The sequence below is a fragment of the Parasteatoda tepidariorum genome, chromosome 9, assembly GCF_043381705.1.
Source record: "Parasteatoda tepidariorum isolate YZ-2023 chromosome 9, CAS_Ptep_4.0, whole genome shotgun sequence".
Lineage (NCBI taxonomy): Eukaryota > Metazoa > Arthropoda > Arachnida > Araneae > Theridiidae > Parasteatoda > Parasteatoda tepidariorum.
In genome coordinates, this window is record NC_092212.1 from 46,949,266 (window position 1) to 46,960,366 (window position 11,101).

The window sequence follows — 11,101 nt, forward strand, 5'->3', positions numbered from 1 at the left end:
CAATATCTATTTTTTTCCTACAATTTATAAATGACAGTTTACATTTGACAAATTAAAAGATGGTGTATATTTTTTTTCTAGATTTGTATTTAAAGAATACTTTTATAAATTTTAATTATTATACTTAAAATATTAAAGTTAATTTTAAATTAAAAAAATCTTAATATGAATTTATTTATAATTTAATATTTTGAACCAAAGCTATCCTTATTATTACAGTAAAGATCCACAACTAAATATAAACGCGTACATTATAAATTAATATATATATGTTTTATTTAACTAATGCTTTCAAATTAAATTGTCTTGTTTTTTGCTTGCCAAGTAATGGGTGATACTATTAACAAAAAGGGGATGAAATAGCAGAGAGCTTTCACTATTTCATTCATTTCTCCCTTAGTTTGTTTTAAACTCCTGAAATTGAAATTATTGAAACTTATATTTATTTTACTATCCCGGTGCTTTGCTTCCCACGTTTGATTTAATTACTTAGTAATTATGTTNTTTTCACAATTTTCTCTGCAATATTTATCAGAAACTTGTTATTTTATCATGATTACGTAAATGTTTTGAAAATATTTTTGAATTTTGTTGATTTTATGTTTATAAATTAAGAACTTTAAACAATAGAAAATTATAATAAGTTTTATTACTACACAGATCTGTATTATGAATTTTTTAGGAAAATAATTAAAAATATTTTTTGAGTGCTTTTAAAAAGTACTTAAAAGGTGCTTATTTTTTGTTGAAAAATCTGGCTACGCACCTTGTTCTACAGGTTTTATGGAATTTAATTTCGACTCTAAAAATACAGAAAGTTTTATGAATCATACAAATCCAATATCTATTTTTTTCCTACAATTTATGAATGACTGTTTACATTTGACAAATTAAAAGATGGTCTATATTTTTTTCTAGATTTATATTTGAAGAATTATTTTATTAATTTGAACAATCTTAATATGAATGTTTTATTTATAATTTAATATTTTGAACCAAAGCTATCCTTGTTATTACAGTAGAAGAGATCCGCAACTAAATATATATGCATACATTATAAATTAATGTATGTATGTTTAATTAACAAATGCTTTCAAATTAAATTGTCTTGTTTTTTCCTTGCCAAGTAATGGGTGATACTATTAACAGGAAGGGAATGAAATAGTAGAGAGCTTTCACTATTTCATTCATATTTAGTTTGTTTTAAACTCCTGAAATTGAAATTATTGAAACTTACATTTATTTTACTATCCCGGTGCTTTGCTTCCCACGTTTGATTTAATTACTTAGTAATTATGTTAAAAAATTTTCAATTATTATGATTTCAGTTCTAACTGTTTTTCCCATTACTTGTAATTTATTGGAAATTGATCATTAAGTTTACTAGATTGTTTCATTTGAAATTAGTTAATATTATAGAACAATGAAAACATTAGAATATGGAGTTAAAAGGTATTAAAATATTACAGTCATAAACTCTGGAGTTCAACTAGCTTGAATTTTGGACATTTTATGCATTTGAAGTTTTTAATTGTTTTGTAGATTTAAAAAAAAAAGAGGAAAAAAATTTCGAAACTTTCAAGTATTAAATATTTCTTTGATTTTTTGTAAAAACTGGACGGGCCAGACTTAATCTAAATAATAGCAAATTAATTTTTAGAAAAGTATTTAGCCTTTTAGAAAACTAATCATTTTACTGTCTGTTATCAACTTTTACTGCTTATTTTTTAATTTGAGAGTTATTATATCTTTCCAATAAATAAATAAAATGGTAACTTAGCTCAATTGTTAAAAATACTGAATTGTCTGAAGATAATTTTAGTTTCACATTAAAATGTAGCAATAAAATTTTTAGTGCCAAATGTTTATTTCATTTTTCTAAGTGAAACCAAATTCTGCATCAAACTCAAGTATTGAACAAGTTAGCAATTGTAAACTAACTTAGTGGGCAAAAAACTTCTTATCTTATTTTTGGGAAATGATTAATTTCTGACCTTAATTAATGGAGTGATCTTCTCTAATTCATATTGTAGATTTCTGTGTGACATGTATAAATATTGGTTAGGTTGTGACTTGCTTAAGCTTGTTTTAATGAGAAAGTTTTATGGACTTGTTAATATCTCCATGAGAAATGTAAATTCTTATAATGGTAAATCAGTTTAGTGAATTGCTATTGTGTAAATTAGTGTAGATATCAAGTACTGTGTTTGTTATTATTTGTTAAAAAAAACTACAGAATTTAAAGTTTTCGAACAATTTCATATAAAAAAAAAAAATTTGCTTTTAAAGATATGTTTAGCATTACCTAAAATTTAATTTTTTGCAAACTAAAAAATATGTATATAAATGTATATTTGTTTTAAATATTTTTAATAAATTAAAATAACATGTTGTTAAACTGTTACAGTTCTTACCAGACTTGTATAAAAGCTTGTTAAAATACTGTTTTAAGTTTGAACTCTTCACAAATTTTAGGTTGCAAGTATAATCTGTATTATATTTTATTTTAATCTTTCTTTTGTACATAAAGAAAATTGTAGTTCAATTAGTAATTTAACAATTTCCATATGCTAATTTTTTTAAGTAGTTTATTTTCAAATATATGCGTTCTTAAAATTAAAACCACAGAAAATATTTAACATTTATTATTTAAATTACGTAATAAAATACAAATATCATGTAACATACTAAAAATTAATCACAATTAATTAATCATTTATTTATTATTATATTTAACATTAGTGTTTTGAGTATTAAAAGCATCTATTACACTGATTTCTTGAATCTTTTTCTTAATAATTTGATCCTATTTACTATTAATAGATCAAATGTGTCTAGTTTTTAGATATCATGTTAAGAAGTGTTTGCCAGCAATTATCAACAAGTTTATTGCAATTTAAAATAAAAAGTAATTTATAATCGTATGAATAGTAATTTTAAATTTTTTTATTATATGGGAGCTAGTTTGTAGAGTATGTAAGATTATTAGAAAAAATCTTAACATGTTTCTATATCATTGTTCCTGAAATACATATTTATTAAATTGCAGAAGTAAGTCTAGGGGTCTGTTTAGGTTATTCTGAGAGGTACCTTGTGAGGTATTTTGTGAAAATTTAGACATAATTTGTGAAAAATTGAAATTTATATTAAAAAGTCAACATAAAAATATGGATTTATCATTTCTTACAGGATAAGAAAATAAAATTTTAAGAAAAAGTATTTTGTGAAACTACCGTTTTTCGTAAAGCTGAATTTGTGAAGGTAAACGGTAGTAAATATGGCCTGGACAGACCCCTGAAGTCTATCTCTTATTTAGGTTAAATTTTTAAGTTGTTGTATTATTACTATTGCTTTGTGCCATTACAGTGTTAGGTTATACAAATTTTTATCTAAAATGTATGTCTCAGAAATTTTAATTGATATTATTAGAAGTGTTACTTTGTCTCATCGAAATCTGGGGAAATTGCATTCATAGTTTTTGAAAGATTGTATGCAGGGTAAATTTTTGTACATCAATGCTTTTTCAAAAAAATATGAGTTATTTTCAAGCAAAATTTAATAATGCTGTACAAATCACACCGGTCACAAATTGGTTGATAATATAAATTTTAGATGCAGGAGCCATGTTTTGGCTTTACCAAGCCTAAAACCAGGTAAAAATCAAAATAACTAAATTAAAATTCAAGTAACTTGGTTATTATCAAACCAACTAGATTTAAACTTAAGTAACTGGTTTAAATTCAGAATAGCAAGTTTAAAATTAGAAATAAATACAAGGTAAAGTATAAGATTTTGATAAGGAGGTAATAATCAACATAGATTTTGTATAAATTTGTTTAATATGAATTAGTTGCAGTAGCTAAAATATTTATTAAGAATATTATTTATTAAGTATACTGAATTTATATCTTCCACAAAGGGAAAGAAAAAAAAAACCTAAATAAAACTGAAATAGTAAAAAATTTATTTAATGTACCACATTAAAAAAATTGGACTAGAATTTCATTGAAGCAATAAAAATTAAATTATTAACTTTTTTTTTTAGATTTTTATATTTACATCACAAAATATTCTCATTATAACTTGTGACTTTATTTTGAGATTAAAAATTTGTGTTTGCTCAGTTTTCATATAGTAGAAAGGAAAAAAAATCTGATAGGAACTATAATTAAAAAAAGTACTGTTTAGCGTGAATAAATTAACTCTCTATTAACTAGTAATTTGATATTTCATATCCTTAGAATAATAACTTTGCATCCTATTTTTAAACAGCGTAATCTCAAAGTTAAAATTTCGAAACATTCATTCTTTCAAATACTATCAATCAAATGAAACCAAATGTTTTTGTTTATTGCTGATGTTTAATTCAATAATCAAATTTATTCAAAAGTGTTGGTATTGCATACCTTGTTGATGCTAATAACTCTGCTTATGGATCAAAATGCTATTTTAGCTTAGCTTTTTTTTTTAAATATTTTAATCCAATGAGCATTATACTTGTAATTAATTCTAAACCCTCATCATGTAATATATAACACAACAGTATTTTCTCCAATTTTAACAGTCACATTTTTTATACACTTGTGAAACCATGACTTTTAAACTAGGGCAATAAAAGAGCTCATTCGTAAACACTGCCTGTTATTTTATATGCATAACAGAATTAATTGTTGCCCTGTAATGGTCTCTCAGCTGTAAAATTACCTGTAATTACATGTTTACAGCAAATCTTAAGGTGTTCATTTACAGTTTATGCCTTATACACTTGTATTGTTTTACTAACGTTTTCTACACTAAGACCAAAAACACTGCCAGTTTTGTATAATCTGTGTTATTTTTTTCCTTGTTCAGGGAATGAGTTGTTTTTGTTTTCTGCTGATAATCGATTCCCATTGTCAATTGGAATTTTCAGCGTGTAATTATTAGTCAAATAAGTAGTCACGTGGAGTCCTAATTTACAAATGTTGTGTATTTATTTTATTTATCCTTATTTAAACTATCTGTCATGTATCATTTGTTTTTTTAACTACTAATGTATAATCTTTTTTTTTTTTTTTTTTNTTGTTGTAGTTCTAACTTAATTTTTGACAAGCGTGCTTTTTCTACTCCAAAATTGTATTATTTGAACTTTTTTTTAAGGTATCTTCATGGTGTAACAGGTGCAAAAAAAAATTTTTTTTTTTTTGCATCAGTGTACTGTATAGTTATTGTGAGAACTGCTTCCGGTTGAAAGGCTGTGGTTGTCTTTAGCTATGGAAGCAAGAATAAATCTGTTTCTAATGAGGGGGCGTTGAAGAAATACCATGACTCTCCTCATTTAATCAAGTATGAAATGGTTAACTCAACACCCCTACTTGAAATTACTTATCTTCATAGCCACAGTAACAGCCATTATGAAGAAGTTCTCCCGATAGTCGGCCAGTGAAAATTTTCTTGTGTGATGATTGCTCAGAGATTTTTTTGAAAAATGTATAAAAGCTACTTTCTGATTACGTAAGTCTAAAAGGTTTAAACATAAAGTGGATAATACATTTCCAGCTATTCTTATAGCTGTAGACTACTGGGTTTTGCCATTTTCTCTAAATCTCCTTGTTTACATGATTTATCCTAATCTTTGTGTATTTTAAAAAGTTTATGAATAAGAAATCAATCAAAATAGATTTTTCGCTTACTTTGGTACTGCTAAATAATGAAATAAGCATCATTTACAGTAATAATTCAAAGCTTTTAGTTATTTCAAATCAAATAAGGAATATGTTATAACCCTTGCAGCAGAATGTTTTCAGGCTTTCTGCGACAAACCTCTCTAGTACTAATATCTTTTTGCAAAATACTTTAATATTAATTGTTACTAATTTAAAGTGACAAAAACGTTGTGTTTACAAAAAAAAGCAATTTTATTTGGATAAAATAAGTTGTTCAAATTTTTTTTTTTTTAATATTATGAGCGATATTCTTTAAAGGGCAAAAACGCAATAATTATTCCCTTTTCCGCATTTTGTAAATCATCGTAACATTATAAAAATCGTCAAATCCGTTACAGAAACTGCCGAAGATAAAAGATCGACGACAAAATTAATCGAATCGGTCTCTTTAAAAAGGGGTTACTAAAATTCGTGTTTTGTTTCGAGATTTGGTTGCTGTAATAATCATCGTACTAAAAGCATCGAATTTACAAACCAAGTGAAAGTCCAATATCAATAACTGTCGAAAATACAACCAAAACACTATGGATTTACTGCATTATTTGCGTAAATTGTGATTTGCACCAGAAAGTGATTATTTAAATGCGCAATTACATGCAGAAATAATATGAACTCAGAAATAACTGGAATTTTAAAAACCCCGTGGAATTCGGTAGCGCTAGCAATAACTCCCCAAAAAAAATTTGGAATTGTCGCAATAAAAAAGTAAATTATCAAATAAGTGATGTCGAGTTTCACGTGTAATAAAATCGTTTAAAATAACATCGAGGATTTTTTTTTTAAAAATTGGAAATTTGTAGCAATAACGATCCAAAGAATGATTAAGTATGGATAAACAATGATAACGGTGCAAATCAGGAGTGTTAAGGATTGATTTCTTTGTGTGCCGTAATAATATTCGATATAATAATTTATATAATAATAACTATATATAATATTCAATGTAATAATAATTTATATAATAATAATATTTAATAATAATAACAATATAATAATTTTTCAAAAAAAAAAACGAATCAGTAATAGTATCCGAGCAATACTACACACCGAATTTTTTATTAAAAAAATAAATAAAAGTAAAAATTTGTAGCAATAATTGCTGGGGGAAAAAAAAAAGATCAAAACACTACATATGTTATTTCTTAAATGAAAATAGAAAAATCGCGTGCATTTCTTTCCCACTAAGATTTTTAAAAAATGCTATGCTGTTTAGCAAAATTTTTTTCTTTGAAATTAAGCTATCAACTAGATTCTGGCTCACACTAAAATGCGTTTGCAACAAACCGGTGAAATTTCATTAAAAAATTAGCTTAATTACGTATCGTTACTCTAGCTAAAAATCAAGTTTTTTTAAACAGTATTTCAGTTGAGAATGGCATTATAACTCTGAAATTTTAAACATATACTTTTAAAATTGTACTCTATGGAAAAAAAAAAAAAATCTTTGTATGTGTTTCGCTAGGGAGACCCCTTAAATCTACGTTATTTGTTACCATGTTTTCCTCGCGGAAAAATAATATTAAATATTTAATTTTTGAATCTTCAGATTCTCCTTCAGGAATTTATTTATAAATTAATAAAATTCTGAAACAGGAAAATATGGTACCAAAAATGTTAAAGTGACCATTAAATAATTTCTTTTTTTTCTTTCGGAGAAGCAAATGTAATAGAAGTTGTACTATATAGAGAAAAGTTAAAATATTCACTATGTTTAACTTATGTTAATTCATAGAAAACATTTGTAAATAAAGTTTTTATTGTTATATTTTGTTTTTTTTATTTGAAATGCTTATTTCATCACCTTACATTCACGTAGATATTGTTTTAAACATAGTCAAAAATAGCAGTTTTAAGATAATTATACATTTATTCGCAATCACTATTCAGTTAGGCTTTGTATAATATCCTTGATGTTTAACTATTTTTTATTCAAAAAAAATTTCGTATAAAACCGACAAGTCTTGATTCAATAAGGAAAAGGGTGCTGCAATCATCCTAAGACAGGGTTGAAACAAAACCAGGATTTTTTAATTAAGAAAAGCCCAAGCCTGGTGGGTTTAATTGGGTGTTATTTTTAAGAGGGGCAATACATAGTACATCTTAAAGGTTATGAAATAATTTTGTTACGAAATCTATAACAGCATTCAGTCTTAATATTGGAAGATATGTTAAACATAAAATTAATTTTAATGAACTAACAAGCAAATAAATTCATGCTACAGCTTCATATAATTTATTAGATAGGAACTAGTCTAAAAAATTTCTCATTTTCAATGAATTTATTTTAAACTGTTATATAAATATTTAAAAATATATTAGGGGGACCGGAAAGAAATGTCAATTCGGTGCATTTGATATTAAGATTTTATTTTTAATCACTAATACGAATATTTAATGCTCCAAAACGACATTACTTTTCAGTCCCCATAATAGTTTGATGATAACTGCATAAAAGTTAGTCCTTTCAGAAAAACAACTAGTCCACATTCCAACCCTGTAGCTCTTTTAATAGGCTCAAAATGAGATGGTCTTTAACATTTAGTTATCAGTCACACTTGCTGAACCTGCTTGCTTGGGCAGCTATTGTTCTCAAAAAAGTATGTTGAAGTTTATAGATATTTAGAGTGAATAAGAACCAGAAAAGCTTATTATCTTCTTATAGGATGAATATTATACTTTTTATGTCATTGAGATTAAATTCTAGTACTATTCAAAGTGTTCCAATTTTGTTATTAAAATATTCTTTAAAATTTCAGAAATATATTATTTTAGGTCGGCAACTTTAGAAAGTAATTAAGATTATTAACTTAAAAAAGGTAGAATTTGAGAAAAATATGGACAATCATAATAGCAATTAGTAATAAGAAAAAAAGGGGGGCTGACAAACCAACTCTGTTTATTTCTATAAACAAAAATTAAAAATAGGTTATATTGGTAGGTAGACCGCTCTCTTTTAAGATATCAAGAATGCAAGGCGTAAAAGTTTTAATAGTTGTCTTCAAACTGCATAACATTATAATCATAGCAATTTATCAAAATTATTAGATAATTTTCAGAAACAATTTGCCCGCCCTTGTATCAGAACTTAAAACGACTTAGTTTCTACGTTCTATTTTTTCATCAATTCAGTTGAATTATATAAATGGACGCATTAAGAAGTATAAGGCATTTATTGTTTACCTATCTTTATCACTTGTGCATTGCTTGTATGCAGGATTGATAGATTTCAAATAGTTTTGACTGTGTAAGTCATTTCAAGAACAATCGGTGATAAAATTCAAAAGAATATTTGTATAATCACATCAAAATTACATTATTTTGATAAATAATATTATATTGTACAGTATACTCTTGATATTTCCAAGTTGAAGGGACACTGAAAAAATGTCTAGACAATAAGTTCTAAAAAGTAGAAAAATGTATTCTAAAAATAAAGCGACGATACATGAGTATAACTAGTACAGGGCTGATTGTGCTCCAGATTTTTTGCTAACAGTGATCCGGAAGTTTCCGGAGATCGAAGGTCCAGACGTTTCAAAAAATCATTGATCACAGAAGTTTCCGGAAATCAAATTTTCAAAGGTGGACCTTAAAAACAGTTTATTTTATTTGTTTGTAAGGGAGAGCCAGAGAGATACTTTATAAGCTTATATTCATTTTTTTTATCTGTAAATAGTTGTTATAATCATAAACTCAAGAAAGAAAGAAATATTTGTGAACTTAAATTACTTCTCCAGGTCATCATAGGTATGTGTAAAAGTTAAAATATATTTTAATTAAACTAAGAAATATTGAGAAAAAGGAAAGAAAAAAAAACTTCTTTAAAATTTTTCAATTTAAACCGTTTTTTTAAATTTTTTAACTGAAGAAATTTTCCGGAATTTTGACTTGGGCTCACAACCACCCCTGCTAGTAATAAATATTGATAGTTGACTATAGGTCTAAATACAACAATCATAATTTTATTTTTTAAAGTAAGACGAAAATAATGATAGCTTAATTATTTTTCCGAAAAAAATTTCATTTTCTATTCCAAAATTTTTTTTGACATAACTATGTTTTGAAAAACTATTCGACATAGGAATCCAAATTAACATTAGGAAAACATGCCAAGGAGAAAAATATGTTTTTGACATAACTAGGTTTCCGAGATATCGGGAGTAAACTGTATCTTGTGCTTGGAAAATATATGAGGTTGTAAAGTGTGGAATTCTCTATTTTCATTACTTTTGCAATCAAACAGATATAGTTTATTTTTCAACTAAATTTATAAAATTGACAAATATAATTAAGTTTCTCTATATTAACTTAATCTAGTAACATATAAGAGAACTTAACTGCAATTGAAGTAACAATACATCAAAGCAATAAATTCTCAACTGAACTGGCACAGGAAAATTAGTTTATGATATTTAATGTTTGTGCTATAAATAGGGTTAAAAGTGTTCAGGTATTTACCTGCAATTAATAAGAATGAACCTAATTTTCAAATTCTTCCAGTTTTATGTATGCACATGAACCCAATATGTGTCCCGAAATCTTTATTTTTATATCCAATTTCACTTATTTCTTCAAAAGAAAGCATCTTATATTTTCTAACACTCGATCAGTTGTTGGAGATACTCCCCTTCCTCGGAGGTTTTCAGGTTTAGACATCTAAGAATTTATTATAGATGATGAAGATTGAACAAAATCTGTGTTCCTCCCTTCCTTAAAAACTCAAACGGCAAAAAATATTAATAACAAAATTAAGATTTTTTGGTAAAGGACACCTAGATATTTTTAAGTAGGTGGCTAAATAGATTTTTACGAGATTTTGTGAAGGAGATGAACACTAGATATCTCTAAAAACATACTGATTCTCCTTTTTTTGCATTTAACAGTGTGCATAGCGTTTTTAAAAAGTGCTTATTTTCGAATTTCGTTTTTCAAAAACCCTTAAAGGTGCTTTTTTCATTAGGTGTTTTTAAAAAGTGCATAATTTTCCCTTTTACAAAATGAAATTTTTCATTCACCATGTCGATTTTCGCTACGAATCATGCAAAAAGACACAGTTCACATTGTCTTATTCAATGTTTTTTAAATTCATTCAACCCCAATCTATTTCGGCATATTGTGTGTAAAAACGCCATGACGAATGGCGTGTAAAAACGCCATTCGTTTTACACGATTCAAAATTTCACGATTTTTGACAATTGTCAAAAACAACGCTAAAAGTTTTTTTTTTTGGACATGGCTGTTAAGAGCGTCAATAGTCGAAAACTTTCCAACCCTGCCTAATTATGATATTTCTTTAAAGTGCTTAAAATTATTTTTTTTTGAATAATTTGGCTATGCACCCTGAATTGAAGTATTTGAAGGACAGATATTAGACAATATCAAAAAATTAAGACCAC

At 26.1% G+C, this 11,101-nt stretch overlaps 1 protein-coding gene across 2 annotated transcripts in view; it reads left to right on the forward strand.

Moving 5' to 3' along the window:
* Positions 1–2,276, forward strand: part of LOC107438219 (protein AF-10) — a 40,682-nt gene extending 38,406 nt beyond the window's left edge. The window contains exon 16 of one of the 2 annotated variants that reach the window (XM_071184845.1): positions 732–2,276. The gene's annotated coding sequence lies outside the window, so the exon portion shown is untranslated. The remainder of the gene's footprint in view (positions 1–731) is intronic. The other variant, XM_043042499.2, reaches the window with a different exon arrangement.
* The last annotated feature ends 8,825 nt before the right edge of the window (positions 2,277–11,101 follow it).